Here is a 16981-nt window from a genome sequence, read left to right as displayed (position 1 = left end):
TGAATGCACATCATTTAATTGGTATTTCACCACCAGATAATTAATGTAAATCTATTTACCATCAGAAAAAGACAAAACGTTGGGGTGGGTAGAGTGTAGTGAGGTTATTTTTTGGGTTTTGTTTCTTTTTCCCAAAAGGTTTATTGTCAGAAGCTTTCCTCTAGCCATGGGATCATGCTCTGGGATATGTTTTCATGCACGTATGTTTTCACTTTTTTATGTCCTTTTTCCTAAGTGACGGTGAAGGTCAGGTGAGACAGAACTGAATAAAGCCATGTTGGTGGGGAATATTAATCCTCCTGTTTTGATTAAAGCTGTAGAAATCAATTATGTCTGTTCTGAGGATTACTTGACTACCTTCAGATGGGACATTGATTGCCACTCGTTTTCAGTGTGATTAACAGTTTCGCTTCCTGACGATGACGATTGGGGGAATCCCTGCTTATCTTCATACCTACAATTTTTAGAATAATCTGCATAATGATACAGAATTAAGAAAAATAATGATGGATAAATTAATATTTTATTTGTATATGATGTATGTATATCTGATATGTTTTGTAGGTATGGCTTAATGAATATTGCTATTCTGAAGATTTTAGTCTTCTACTGAGAGGTTGGTGCACATTGAAAGTGAAATATATGCTTGACGATTGTATCTTGGAGAACTACAGTGCAAAAACATATGAACATCTTTTCAGGTTGAGAGGAAACTTCTTTTCAATTTATAGGTGGAAAAAAGAAAAAGTATATTTTGGAGAGGACACTGGGATGTATAAGAGTTTTTGTAGTACAAGTCAAGCAAAAGAAAAAAAAAAACCCACCAAAAACAAAAACCAGGGAAAAAAAAACCCCTTCACGACAATGCTTCCAAGCATTAACATTGCTCGTCACTAGCGATGGTGTGTATGTTTTCCCCCGGTGGATCAATAACCCTTCTTTCAGTCCAGCCGTGAGCGTAAGTAGTTCCACATCCCAGCGCTGGGATAAGGCTAAACAGATGTTGCTATTTCCTCTGATTTGCAGTTACTCAGTATTATGAAGAACATGGTCATAATGGAACTTCAATGTATACAATTTAAGCCACAGTCGTACTTAGTCTCTCGAGAATACTCTAAAACCTTCTTATTATGAGGTTCAGAGAGAACCATATCACTGGGGCTGTTTCCCTGTGCAGACCCTTCATACCACAGGGCAGCACATCTTAAGAACGTGTTTTGTAATTCCATGCAGTTGCCTGGCAACCAGGTCATGGACCGTATCCTTCTCTTTGCAAATAAGGCTTACACGTAAGGAGACAAAAGGTTTTCCTATTAGATATTCTAAAGTTTAGCAGCTAAAAACAATTTAATTTCCAGTTTAATAGCATGCCAAACATATTCCCTTTTATAAGAGTATGAGATGGATTTTAGATAGTTTCAAACTTTAAATTTCCATTTTCATTTTACTTTTGCGAACTAGACTACTCTGAATTAACCTCTCTATCCATCTGTATCTTTGTGCATACATATTTCTAAGAATACACGCATAATATATATATGCATAAACATAAATTTACATGTAAATATACATATGTGTATATAAATTAAAAATTCTGGAGTAAAATTTAATCCATGGTCAGATTTTACTGTGCATTATGAAATTTTTAACTAAGAGGTGTTCACTGTACCGAATGACAAAGATCACGGCAATGCCTATTTACAAAAATAGAACACTAAATTCCTCTAATTTTCATGTTGCAAAGTTATAAAAATGCTTAAGCCTATTTGTGTTTAAAATGGTTCATTTTCTGCAGTAGAACACGGTAGATAATTTTGCTTGAGTTAATTTAATTAGATTTTATTTCTGTTGTAATCAACAGGATGCATAAAACTAAGTCTTGATACTTCCTTGCTTAAGAATAAAGATAGTAAAATCCACCCCATTGTTGGCCTTTCATATTGAATTTTATGTACAGACAGCATTTTTCACTCAGTTATACAATAACCTGTGAAGTTCGTAGTTTTTTTTCAGAAATAATGGGCTATGAAAAACCAAAAATTCAGTCCAGTTCAGATGCATATGTTACAACGTGGTCAGAAGGACCGACTTTTCCATTTAAAAAATTTCTTTCAATATGAATGGAGGATGCTCTCACTGAGTCTTAGAACATTAAAATTAAGGTACATTGACTTCTGTCTCTCTGTCTGACCTTGTGGCTTTGGCAAAGCTCTCTCTCACTTCTGTAGGTACAAATGATATAGAATCATAGAACAAACTTGTATTGTGTATGGTGTGTATAATACACTACTTTCTATAATGTGAATATATCAATATGGGATAAGATAGGTTAATTTTTTTTAAGGCAGATTGTTAGATTAAAAAATGTTACAGAAGCGTATGAAATATTAGCACATTTTCTTTGCTTGTTGAAAAAAAATTCAAATTTGATTTCTTAAAGGGAAGCTCCAGAAATAGATGGATTTCTGGAAAAATCTCAAACCAGTTAATAATAGCTAGAAATATCTATTTTATTTGTCTGTCTTCTAATTTATGTATTTTTAGTATTCTTTACTGATGACAAGGTGTCTGTAAGAAAAATTACCTTTTTGGCTCCACTTAAAAATGCAAAAGAAAACCATTTAATGAAAATAGATAGCAAAGTCTGCATTTGCAATCCTACTTGGTAGTTGCCATCTAATTTTACTTTTAGTGTTTCTTTTCAAAGTTGACCAAGCAGTCAACTGCAGTTGGCGCACTTGTGTTTATATATATATATTAAAATGCACCACTATGGTTTTTAAATATTCATTTAAATAAATCAGTAATTCTTACAAACAAACAAACCTTAAATATTAGCCATACCCAGAGACCACTAACTTGTTTTTCCAAAATATTTTTAATGGTGCTGTGAGTCATGACTACACAAATTAATGATCTATGTAACACTAACTTGACTTTACTGTAATATTTTAACTTCATAAATTTTAACTTAATTCAAGTCATGAAACAACTCATGCCTAAAGTAAATCATGTATGTAAAATTTCAGACCATCAAAACTTTCCTAACAGTCATTAACTATGTTCTCTAACTGAAAATATTTTTCCTTAAATTTCCGTAAGTTATTTTCAAGTACAGTAGTATTTGAGATGTACTTCAGTGCTTTCATCTTGATTTGCACGGTGAAACAAGTGTCCCAAAATTCTTTATACATTGATTCAGAAAAGTAAGAAAGATAATACTAATTTTATTTTTCCACAGCATGTTCAACCTTGTCCTACAGCAATGATGTAGTGATCTCGTTGTACTTTATCATGATTAATAGTTCAATTTTATAGATTCGCGTACCATAATTAAGGCTAACTGCAAGAATTATGTATTGGTACCCAGTGACCAAGCTATGTTCAGCTAAACGAAAGTGAACAAAAGTGACTGTTCATTTGAAATCATTGTCAGAAATGGTTGTAGTTGTTGGATGGGGTGGGGGAAAAAGCCTTCACAGACGTTCAGAAGAAACCATAGACCAAAACTAGCAAAAGCAGCAGTTGAGTCTGTATTTACGTATCTACATAAACCGTGGGTGCTAGCATCTCCTAGATGCATGCACTTACATCAGCCGTGCTCAGACAGCAGGTGAAGATGTATCTGCCTGCACCCTTTCCTTAATAGTGCAGCCAAAAATCTTCGTTGTGTTACGAATGGTCGACAAGAAGCTTTTAAAATACAATCATATCCCCTGAATAAGACACCATCAGAAAGATTCAAATGGGAAGAATCAAAAAATCAGACTTGAAAACAAGTCTGTTTGCTGTCGCTGTGTCTTCTCCTTTGTGCTTCCCCCAGCTGGCACTACTGAAGCTTCACCAAGCTCCCTTCTCCTCCAGGGAAATGAGGGCAGCCTTCATTTCAGTAAATCGTTTTAACTCTGCATAATCTACAGTAGCGTCACAAATTTTCAGTTTCATTTCACAGATGAAATCCACTCTGGTGGACTTTGATCCCACTGGACACAGGTTTCAAACTGTAAATTTTCCAGTCTTGCAGATATGGCAAAAAAAAAAAAACCCAGCCAGCTACATGCTTGTGACAAAACGTATATCCTTGACATGTTTCCAGGCATTTCTAAGGTGTAGAACTTAAAAGTTAGTAGGATTTTAAAAATTATTTTTAAGTCTGGAAAATAAATAAGAAAAGATCTGTTTTCCCTGAGCTTACGTTGGACATGAGTTAAACTGTTGTGGCTGAAATTAAAGGAACGCTTGTACCTGGGGTAGAAGTCCAAAATGGAAATAACAACTCAAATAAATAAAGCTAGGAGCTCCTAAAAACAGAGCCTTACAACTGGAAGTGTTGAACGCTCCTAAAACAGGCAGTTCTTCCATTCCCAAGGACTGGAGGTTAATATCAGGTCTGCCGTTGCATTCACGCAGTCCTGCCAGTTCACCCGCGCACCTGAAAAGAGACGAGCAGCGTTCCAGACAGAACGTCGCGCGTGGGTGTATATGCGGGCATGTCGCGAAGGTGCTGCCTTGCTCTATGCGCTGCTCGGTTGGAGAGCATTTAACTAAAACTAGGTGAGGGTTAGCCAATACATGGAAACCCGGATGCCTGTCGTGTATGTGTCTCACTTTGTAGCTGTAAATTAATAGGAATCCTTTTGATTAACGTGATGACAAGCAAATAATATTTTGGCATATCAGGAAAGACTTGGTTAAGCATCTGTCTTTGTCAAATATTGACCTGGAGCATAAAGTGATGTAATGTTCAGAACGCTTTCGTTTTATGCATCAGATAATATCCTCTGACTTTCCTCTTCCCATCTTTCTGTCTTTTCTCCTGTCAACCCGTCGGCTGAAGTGTCGGTGTCAAGGTTTATGTTGCTGTTAAGTCCTGCTACGGTAGGTGCTGACACAATGCGGCCGTCACGTCCCATTGACAAAAGCCATTTTCTGCACCTACGTTTGTTCATATTCCTCAGGTCGCTGCTCTTGGACAACTGCTTTGGCACGGGCAGTGCTGGACGAGCGTCTGACGTCCTGGCTGAGCTATCGTGTCACGCTATTGGCGGCGAACCCCAGCGTTACCTCCGGCGCTGTGGCGGGCGTACTTCTGAGCAAATCCTGCCACGCTGCTTGTTTTATAGTTAAAGACAAGGTTGAACAGAATTGGATGTGGTAAGCAGTAGTTTCCATGTTGTTCTATGAAAGACTTTAAAACCGCAACAAGCATAACTGCATTTTCAGAATTGTGACCCTTGAAAAAGTTAAGGAAAAGTGTTCAACACGCTTTCTTTAGTGCCTATTAAACAAGGAGAACTCAGTTAACATCTTTCCTGTGAGATGGGAAAACATGCTGTTTAAAAAGTGGTATTGATTTATTCTTGGCCTTATAGACTTGTAATTCATCACAGCCTTGGTTGACGTTCAAGCTCATGAATTTTTGAGAAATGCGGTGGAAGATGCCATCTAAAAGAATAAAAATTTAAAAATAGACCAAAATTAAACAAAGCAAAAAACCCGCAGACAAAATCTAGACTTATGTCAAGGAGAGTGTTGATTACTGATTGAAATAAGACCCACATAAAGTAAGTTTTAAAATTCAAAATTGTTTTAGGATCCCTGGGCCAGATTATTTCTTAACCATAACATTTCAGTGAAGCTTCTGGGAACAAACGTTCTGTGATGACCTGAAGGAAAGTACAAACATTAAAATTAGCATTAACTTATACACATTGTATTTATATACCCAACAATAATTTATATAATATATTAGCATACAGTAACAAAACATATGTGTATATATACCATCCATAATTTTTATAGTATTTACATATAAAGATTATATATATTATAGGTAGTATATTCTGCTATAGTATATATAACGTATTCTTATATAGTGTGTACAATTATTTTCCTTATGTATTTGTATCTATATATATTCTATAGATATGTAGATAGATACAGAGATATAAAAAATTAGTTTAAATGCAGCTGCTACATAAAACAGCAAAAAACATACATGGGTTATTTATTCCTTATTATTTGGGAAAACTAATGCCAAGATAGGTTCAGAACTGTTCAAGGGTCCTAATTATGCGTGAGAAAAGTAACGACCAACGTTTGGCATGTCAAGTTGTTTGATGATAATTTCTTTTATTTACATGAGTGAATGAGTAAATCACTTTCTTGCACATTGCATTCAAACTCTGCTTGGTCAGAATAAACAGGATAGGACACAAACCACAAACTGATTTCCAAGCATCCTCTGAAATAATACTCTTTTCACTACGAAAAAGAATTTTAAGTGTCGGATCACCTGTAGCTATTGCAGAACCCCGGGAAAGAAATCGAGAACAGTGTTTCCACTCTTTTGAAATTCACTACTGAGATTTTGATTTTATATTCAGAAAGCAAATTAAGCTTCATCTAATGGTTACTAATTAAGATAGCTACTAGGCAGAGTGGGAGTTTTTAAAACTGAACGATACTTTTCATATTTTGGGGTGTTTTTAGTCATGCTCGGAGTAAGTTGGTAGCAGCTTACAGTCTTACAGTTTTTCAGAGCTCTAATGAAAATGAAGAAAACGTAGAGCTTGCTCTGAAAATTATCTTTAAAACAAATAGCATTCATAATGACAATTATCCTGGATTTGGTGCTACACTACTTTTATTCCCAAAGAAAAAGATTGCCTGATTTCAGTAGAAACTTAAGGAGGATTTGGATAATTTGGAAGAGCGCGCTTCTCCCACTTCGGAGAGGAGCCCTCAAGAAAGCTGCCACCTTAAAAAACCTTTAGAAAAGAGAAAGGAAATTCCTCTGCATCATGTGTGTGTATATACACACACATTACATTTCAAAAAGAACTCTCTCATCTCACAAACATTCACATTAGATTTACTCCTACATTACGTGTGGGCGAAAGTGAGTGAAATCGGATCATATATATGTAATTTCAAACTACTTTAAAACCATACAATGCATATTAATGTGTAACATGAAAAAATGGAGGGTTTACTGTTACAGATTAATACATCTGGGTTTACAGATTTTAAAAAAAAAGTTTAAATATCTTTGATGTTTATATCCCTGAGTAAGAGAGGTCTTTGATTTTGGAGATCTGTTCGTACTTTGAACCTTTCCTCATTTCTCTCTTTTTCTTCATCATGGGTCATCGAAGAGAGAACAGGATTTCCTGGGTGGGTATTTTTCTATGTCTTACTAATAAAAGCGGCAGAATTTAAAACCTGAACACCAACTAACTCAAAAAATTCAATGTGAATTTGGCAGGTAGAATTTACCTCCTGTTAATCAGGTTCCTAAATTTAAAACCAAACAAGTATGAGATTCTCACTTTGGCTATAAATCTTTATTAACTTAACTATCATTTCCAAGACAGAATTTGTTAGGTAATGTTGATTAATAGAATAAATTAATACTCACAAAATAATCCCCAAACTGACCCCTTTTCATCTGAATTCCGTTACGTCGTTAAGGAAGGAGACCAGAATTTTGGTGGTTTTAATTAAAAGTGCTTCTTAATCAATGAACAGTGCGAAGCTAAATAACAGCTTTACAGCTGTGATAATATTTGTGATTGCTAATAATAAAACATCCATTACTGCTACAAAGTTAACACACTCAATTATGTGAGCTTTAGCTGCTGATAAACTGACCCATTTCCTAGGTTTTTCACTTGCAAAGTGGAGCCATAATATGTTTGAGCAAATTCTAACACTTAAAAAAAAAAAAAAAAAAAATCTTCTTGTGGTGTTATTGCTCTGCAGATGTGACAGGCAAAGGCTCACTGCAAATAATGAAATTATATTGCTTTTACCTTTTCCAGTGCAGATGAGATGACTGCCATCTGTAAGAAATTCCCACACGGCCTAATGTTCAGCTAAATTTAGTGGTGCCAGCTGAGTCTTGTTCTCAGGGTATCATCTACCTTAATCTACCTTAATGTCATAGGACTGTCTTTGATGGGGTAAATGGTACTGCATCAGAATGAATTTTTATTGCCAATCCTTGGTGCACATATGACAACTCTATAATATAGGGACTGTTGAAATAAGTCTGATTTTTTAGTTTGTATGTTGCTCTGCATTTGCATCCTGCAGTACCCTGAAGGTGCTTTCTTACGCTTTTCCACCTTTCTCATCTCCTGATGGACCTGGGGAATCACAGAGGAGGAGGAAGCTGGATTTATTTCATGCATAATATGTGAGATCTAATTTCTTATTATTCCTGAATCAGGACATAATGTATTTGCTGGAAATAATGCAGTCAGTGCTCTTTAAAACCGTTCAGTGATTGATACATCTGTCTCGTTCCTTTCTCATTTCCTTCTCCCTTTTTCAAATACCATTTTAACTAGGAAAAAATGTGCTTAAAAAAAGAAATGAACGTCCTCTGGGAAACGTGCTGGTTTGAATTATTACGTAGAGAAGAATAATTCACTAACTCCTAAAAGCCTGCCAGAGCAAAACCAAAATAATGGCTGAGAAAATCATATTTCCCTGGGCTTGCAAAACTTTCAAAGATACAAAATTTAATTGCTGAAGAAGATGTAGTCAGTGACTCAGTGATCCTATTTTTTAATGACTGAAATACAAAATAATTACTTTGGATTAATTTTATGGAATTGTTTTGCCTTCTATTTTCACAACTGAAAGCAAGGACAGTAATTTGGACAGTGACTTTTGAGAAAAAGTATTTATTTTGTCAATTGATATAGATCTAGTCCTTCTAGCATGCAGCCAGCGAAGGAGAATGGTGCATCTTGGCAATGAGTCAAAAACCTGTGTGTTGCTCTTCTCGTAGCAGTTGATAACGGTGTCAGTGGCAGTTCAACACCCTTTTCAGAATATGCCTAACAAGAACATTTGCTTTTAAGTTTGTAAAGCAATTTATTCACTTGGGAGTCAGAGACGACATAGTTTTTTATAGCAAGAAAAAAAGCGTGAAAGATTCAACTACTCCTATAATGAGATGCCTGTAAGGACAGGTTAATTCATGGTGCCAAAGAGAGGAGATTTGTGTATTACACGTTCCAGTGTTAATCTATTTACCATGTTCCATGAAGCTAGAAGGACTCTAGAAAAAAAAAATTCAAAACATAAATGTAGATACATAGGATTAAGTTAATAAACATTTCTTTTACACTTTGCAGTCTATTTTTAATTCATAAATACATTTGTTAAGTCGTGTATGCACATCCACCTACCCACCAACCCCTCCACGCTTCATATGGTAGAGAGAGTGCAAGTAGTGTAGTAACACTGTCTTAAGCAGGCAATCAGAGGCCAAGTGATAAGACTGTTATCTCTCAAAAATCAGCTTTTAGGGTGGGACTGGAAATATTTCACATGACACGCATGTCTTACCCCTCTTGGAGGAATACAACCAACCGACCAGACACTACGGTAGAAAATGGTCTTGCTAGGCTGCAGATTCCATTGATGATTATTACAGAGCTAGTGAAGGCTTTTCCTCTACTTGTAAAATTTTTACTGGCGCTATTATCCCCCTTGTACAGTGAAATATTCATACCCAGCCCTAAATCTGTGAAAACATAACTATGCTGTGCTCTGATACTCATCAGAAATATCCTGGCCTCCCTGTTTTGCAGGGCTTGGACATACCATGTTGGATGCCCCCTCTAGCAGTAAGAGGTCTTGGATTCACTTCAAAATATTGTCTTCTTCCCCAAAGGTAAAGCTCAAGTGCACCAAAGCTTACGTGATGTGTGCACTTTTACTCTGCCTGCTTTTTCTGAGAGCTTAGCTGAAATCAAGAGCAGCAAGCTTAAAACCCCACAAAATGCTACTCTTCCAAGGCTAGAAGCATGTTGCTATGGGTGTCTATACATAGTGATATGTTAATGGACAGCCAGTTCATTGTCGTGGCCAATATATGTTCTTTCCCACTGTAGGATGCAGGAGCCTTAGTCGTATACTGGAGATTTATTTTGCTGCAGGCAAAGCAAAATACAAAAAGGCTGTCCCCAACACAGTCTGTGAAACGTGTCTTGCAAGATGGTGTTTCTTGCATGTGTGTTCCAATGTCTATAAACAAAATTAGACCTTTCAATGGTCTTGTGAAGTCCAAATAAAAAGGAAAAACAAGGACATGTGTTTGTGTTTTTGTCCTGATACTTTGTTCTTAAGTATTGGGGGGGGGGGGGGTGGACAACGCACCAAACAAAAAAAACATAGTATGGTGGGTTTGAGAGAGGAATCAGCTTGTGTGTTTTGTTTTTGTTGTTTTGTTTTGTTCTGTTTTTTTCCAGGCAACTTCACTGTTGTCAGCTATGAGAGTTGGAAGCCTTACAAAATGTCTTGAGCAGGTTACGCTTGGGATATGGTAGTCAGGAAGCAATAGATTTGGCCTGCCACAGTAATAGGCTTGTTGTCTGTTGCGCAGCAAAAAGGTAGGTCTTGGGGAGCATGCTGCACAAGGGCAGAACATAGAGAAGACCAAAAAAAAAATCAAAACAAAAAATCCATCTCTGCATGGTAAGAAGAATGCCCTGGTTTTCTAGTCTGATACTTATTATTACTGCTCATTGAGACGTTAAAACCAGGTGTCAAAGTATGGGCAGCGGCTCTCTTCATTCTGCATCTTTGAAGAACCTATTTTATTCTCTTTCTCACATTTCTTAATCCGCGGAAGAACCGCAAGGTGATTCACGCCCTCATTTCCCAGTACGTGTACCTCAGATGCAGGTCCCCTGTCATTTTTCAAGGTGGTTTTTGACATTCCCCGCTGCTTTCTTTATCTTTCATCCTCTGTTGTAGTCAAGAAGAGCTGTTTTAAATTGGTTGCTGCCCCAGCGTGTATCTCTCCAAATTGAAGGGTGGCTCAGCTGGTGGGATACTGCTGCCCAGCAAGCACGGGGTGCCTGCTTGCTTCTGCTTTCCGCCAGCCCCGCTCTGGGGAAGAGGGGAGGGTACCTGTGAAAGCAGCCATATGTTTTTGGGAGGGTTAAGACAGTGGTGTGGAAGGCAGCTTGTGACTGACGTTACAATGAAATGTATTAAAAACTCAAACCCAGCGGTTTTGAGTGCCGACTTTCTCCTGTCGCGTCCAAGTGCATTGATAGGCAAACATCCTTGGTGTCATCTTTAGCAGAAAAAGGAAAAAAACCCCAAAATCATAGGTTAATGGAGAGGAAATAAAAGAAAAAACCTTCCTCTCCACTCAATCTGTTACTTTCAATTAAAAATAGTTTTAATGTAAGCAGAAGAAAGCAGACACTGTCTGCCTGCTATTGTTCTAGCTGGCAAGGTTGAACAGCTCTAATTCATAATAACTGTTATATCTCATTAATTTAGGACTCATATTTCTTGTTTTTCTCCTTTCTTGCAGTCTCGTTAATTACAGTCTCATCTATAGAAGCAAAGAATGTTCTCAAATAATGGAAAGGAACATCTTTTTCACGTTAATTAAGCAAAGGAGCAGGGAAAGAATGGGCAGATTCCATGCATTGCACATACCAGGGAGGAGGCCGTCGTGCTGTTGAAGGGTATACAGGCTGACAGGTAATTCATGGACTTTCATGGACTCTTCCCTTCCTGATAAAACAACTTTTATGTTCTCTGGCAGTTAAAGGAGCTGGAATTTGTTCTTTCTACTCCCCAAAACGGCACATTAGGAGGGCTGAGCGTGTCTTGGGACTTATGCAACATTAATAATGAAGTTTTATCCTGTCAGCACTTCAGAGTCTATAGTGCTTGGGACTGAACGTGAAATGTTTTTGAAGAGAATCTGTGACAATTAGAATAACAGCCCATCTTGATTATATGTTGGGAAATAAGCATTAAATCTATTACAGTTATCCCTGTCTTCCTCCGAGCTCTTGATATAAAAATAGCTGCCTTTCTATAGCACAGATGTTAACAAAAGGACGACAGGACGTTATCAGAGAGCACTTGCACAGCTGTGGAGAGACTCTGTACAATTTCCCAATGCACATATCAAACATTGCACAACAATTCATGTCTTGGCCAGGCTGGCTGGGCCAGAAGCACTGGCAGGGTGAGGAATTTTGTAAAGATACTTTTGATTTTTTCAAGGTTATATTTACTGGACTCGCAGCAGGGAGGGGAATGAAATTTGAAGGAAAGGAGAACTGCTATGAACGTAATAAATATAAATATATAAAAAATATAAAAAATATATATAAAAATGTGTGATATAAATATATAATATATAATATATATAAATATATAATATAAAATAAAAAATAAAATAAAGCATCCTTTATTATCACAAACTACTGTTGCTGGCAAAAAATCATAATCAGATGCTTCAAAAAACAGGGCAACAGATTTTGATATAGTATGTCTCTCTGGAAATTCCTACATTTTTAGATAGTCCTCTGGTACCAGGTGTCAAAGATTTGCTTGAACCTTGAAATAAGTTTATACTCTTTCTGTATTGACAGAAATTTTAATTTGAACTAAATTCTTAGGGAAAAAGAGGATTTTTCTAGTATAACTAAGAGTATTTTGATTTTATTTAGCAGTTTAGTTGAATAAAAAAAGAACATCCTTTTGTACATACCAGAATCAATCTTGGTTCAATTCCACTAAATATTTTTACCTCAAAATAGTCTATAAACTTTAAACATATTTAATTTATTTGTTTGAATTTTAAATTCTCTATGTTTCTATTTCATTAAACATTTGTGCTCTTGCTTTATGAAATAGTTCAAAGTTGTTTTCTTTGAGCTTACCTTTCTTAGCAATCTCTTAAGATTTAAAAAAAAAAGGAAAGTGAAGAAATTAGAGGGGTTTTTTTACTTTTCAGCTAAAGCATTTAAAAACACTGTTAAAAAGTATTTATTTTTCTGGATAAGGTAAGCAAGAAGTATTGAGTTGCCAGGTATTTCTCTTGTTCTTGTGAAGTGTGCTTTTTCATGCCTGAATATATCTGCCAAAGAAATTTTTGGTCCTGTCGTCCCATTTCAGACAAATTTGTTGGAGGAGTCAAGGACTCAGATATTCAAAGCTTCTGTAAGTGTTAGGAAAATAATCAGCTGATACAGGAGAGGAAGTCTAAAACTATTCAGAGGGCTTTTTTGTGCCTCTTTCCCCCAAAATCTCTAAATGCCCCGAAAGAAGAAGAAATTAAGTGGGAGTTTGCGCCTACTTGCACTTAGAAGTCAACCAGCTTTCAAATTTGGACCCCAAGACAACCAGGCTTTCTTGGATTTGGCGCTGTAATGAAGAATTTATTTGTTCTTTTGAGCTGAGTTCTAAGGGAGAAAGGGGAAAGGAACATACAGAGAAGAGGAGAGAAGGCACGTGGAAGCCTAAAGCATACACATAAGAAGCAGAAATGCTTTCTTTTTGATAATCCAAAACCAAACAGCCAAACTCAGAAGCTTCCAGTAGAAAATAATTTCTTACAATGGGGGAAAAATATTTGTGCATTATTTCAAAACTACATCTGTTGTTTGGATGGTCCCACTGTGGTTAAATAACTTTGAATATTCTGGCAACATTACCATAATTTGTTTGAATATTTCTTTATGACAGTTTGGTTTCAACCTGAAATAAAGTTTTTGGGTTTCTCTTGCCAAGGTGAAATTAAGTAGGAAATATGAAGGCAATCTTTTGTTTCCATTTGATACTTCTAGCAAGAGCAAAGAGGGCGAGAGCTGCAAATCAGTTGCGTCATGGATTGTTTTTACTTCAGTGGCCAGGAAAGTCGGATGTTTTAGTTCAGATCCCTCATCTCTCACCCTGCTGTTCTTACCATCTTGACCCTAATCATTCTGCCACTTTTTACACAGTCTTCCCTTTGGTCATGTAAACATGGACAGCAAGCAGTTGCTGGAGTATGGCCTGCAGATCAAGATTCATAATCATTGGAGAGCCCTAAGGAAAGGGTTTCAGAGAATGGCCTGTCACTATACTGTCAAATCAATTGCATGTTAAATGTTAATAGTGTAATTCAAATGACGATTAGGTCTCTCAAAGCAATTTTTTTTTCTTTTTATTAGATTACATTTTAAAACCAGAGGATGTACATCTCCTTGTCAGCTACCATGTTATTACAGGTTTTATACATTACATAACTTTATTTTTGTCTGAGCAAGTTTATAGTCATCAGTGAGCAAAGGAAGAAGATGAAGTTCTTTTATCCTACATTTCACTGGCTTATTATCAGATTATTATGGTTTGTTAATGAGCCAGCGCTTGTGAAAAAAACCTCACTATATTTTTCACATTTATGCAGATGCCTTGTTATTCATGGTCAGTGTTTGCAAGAAGTTAATCATCAAAGGAAGATAATGAACGTTTACATTACCTCACAAGTTCTTCCCGATTTCCAAGCTCCCTTGTACTTTCTAATCAGTTTTTTGTAAATTATCAGTAAATTCTTTGCTTCAAACTTGTCTAAATATACCTCCCATGATCAACTCTTATATAACGCACAGAGCATAAGGGATTCCAGTACATTGAGCTAGAAAACGTACAACTCGTTCCTTTCTTATCCCCTATAACCATGAGTTCCTATGGGCACTTTTCTTGAATTAGAGAGTTGTTAAAACTTGGAACAAATATTTCTCCCCCTTCTTCCATGCAAAAATTTTACCTATTTAACCCAAAATCGTAGGGTATACTAATGCTGGAAAAATGCTCCTCTCCTTTCCCTGCCCTGTCAGTGCTCTTGGGTGTAGAAGTTGTCATTAAGGAATGTCACAGTCACCGGCAGATCCGTAACTACAATAAGAGACTTCGGGTGGATCATTCCTGGAGTCCAGCGTGAAATTCTTTATGTGCCTTCTGAAGCTTTGGTACAAGCACCTGTCAAAGGCGAGAGCAGCGATTACGGTGCCGACATTGGCATGACTTCATCCACTCTTGATGCTTTTCAGGGACCGTATTTTGGATTATCTTTACCTGGTCTTATGGAGTAAATTTCCATCAGCAGTTGGGGCACAGTAGGTACCTCCTTTGGAGAAACGCCGTGATATAATTTCATCCAAAATGAATCCAGCTGCTGTGTTTGGAGATGACACTGCTGTCTAAACTATGCAGCATGAGAGCAGGTGATTAGGAGAGTCACATTAACGGTATAGTCCTGATGTAAAATAAGATGCAGATGTAGATGTACCTAGTGAGGCACGTTAGTTGGCTCCCACAGTAGGAGGCTTGCTAGGTCCTTCAGAAAGTAATAGAGGACAAAAGCGAAAATGGTGAAACTTAAAATTGGACTTTTGAACATTTTTTTCAAAATTTTTGAGTTTACAATCCAAGGATCTTTCCTCCATCCAGTGAAGTAAATCTTTCTGTTTACTGAGGGATTTAAGCTGTGAATATTCTGTCAGCTGGATGTAGGTTATGTTTTTAAGATTTGTATCTACAATTAAGCAATATTTGTTGTGGTTAAAAAAGCAGCATGTTTATGTTTTCGACGTATCTTTGCCAGCCAATGAAATTAGTTTATGAATAGGTTCAATCCTATCAAATTGGGCATGTCATCAGCATTATAATAGCCTGCTTTAGGGCCTTAAAGAGACTTGAAATAACATTTCTTATTTTGAAATGGAATGAACCGGTATTGAACAAGAACAATTTTGGGTTCGAATGCTGCATTTAGGGATAAAGTAAAAGGGGAGTTGGAATTATATGAAAACCATTGTGCAAAATTTAAGGGCTGCAAGCGTAGCTAGTGTCTACGTTGCAGGCTGCTTTCTTTTTAAAGCTCTGTACATTTTTATTTTCTGCAAATTCTTCATCCAGTTACATGAAGGTTTATGCTGTATTAAAATTATTACCAGAGCTCTGCCCCTTATCACCTTCTGGAAGAACTTAAATTTGCCAAATGTTCTTAGTGAAAATTATTTTGCAACTTAACACAAGGGAAAAGATGCAGACAGGTATCATTTTAAGGCATCTAAACTACTTCTATTTTCACAGTATTATGAAGGTTTTTGTAAAGGTAATATTTTTTTTTTGTTATGAAACTATTTACTTTTAACATGCACATTTTAAAAAGCAACATGCAGTTTGACTGTAAAATTCAGTATCATTCACTCTACCTTCAAAACAGAAGAGACAGGTCTTTTGATCTGGTGAACAATGGTGCAGAACAAGCACCAACCTGCATAATAGAGAAATGATCCAGCCTCAGGTCTTTTTCAATGGAGATTTCCACTGAAACAGCTGCAGCTGTTTTCATGAGAATATGAAAAAAATACTTTCTGTTGCTGCTGAGTAGCATACAAAGTAAAGGTTCTTTGAACTGGGGTATTAAGATTCACATAGTTAAACTACTGGACAATATCTGTTATAGTAAGTTGTACCCCATGCGTGAAACTGGGTAAGAATTATACAACTGAAAATGATTCAAAGAAGCAAAAAATATCACAGATGAGAAAAACCGACCCAAAACCCAATTGGACCAATTTTGATATGGTTAGTCATGATCAGAAGTAACTTCGTGGAATTAAGTTATTCCTTAGAGCCATCCCAAATATATTCTGCACACCTTCACAAACACCTGAGGTAAGCTCACATCCAGCTTTCCTGTCGTCTTTGGAATATGTGTGCGTTTCCGTTGTAGGGCTGGGTAATCCTAGTAATATCTTGCAACGGCAACGCGAGAGGAAGGCGAGAGGGGGGGGTGAGCCAGGAACGCAAATGGTCTGTGCAAAGCCAAGCAGCATACTAGGAACTCCGGGCCTGGTGAGCTAGATGTTACTAAGGATTGCCGTGTCTTCTGTATGACTTGCAGAGCACTGTAACAGACCTGAAAACGTTGGGACAAACATGTTAAATTGGAAGGCATCTGCTAAATGAAGAATAAAAGAAAGGGGTTTCAGAGGGATGTGTTCCCCAAGGCAGTCCAGCCTTTTGTGAGCACGTTATAGACTCGCAAATCAGTACGAAGGGACCAACTGTACGGAGAGAGGTCTGTATATAGTGTAGGGCTCACTGTGGGGTAGTCATCAAAAACCAATTTTTGTGAACAAAAATTGATTGAGTG

The sequence above is a fragment of the Phaethon aethereus genome (genome assembly GCF_964289735.1).
Source record: "Phaethon aethereus genome assembly, chromosome: 5".
Taxonomy (NCBI): domain Eukaryota; kingdom Metazoa; phylum Chordata; class Aves; order Phaethontiformes; family Phaethontidae; genus Phaethon; species Phaethon aethereus.
This window is presented reverse-complemented; position numbering follows the sequence as displayed.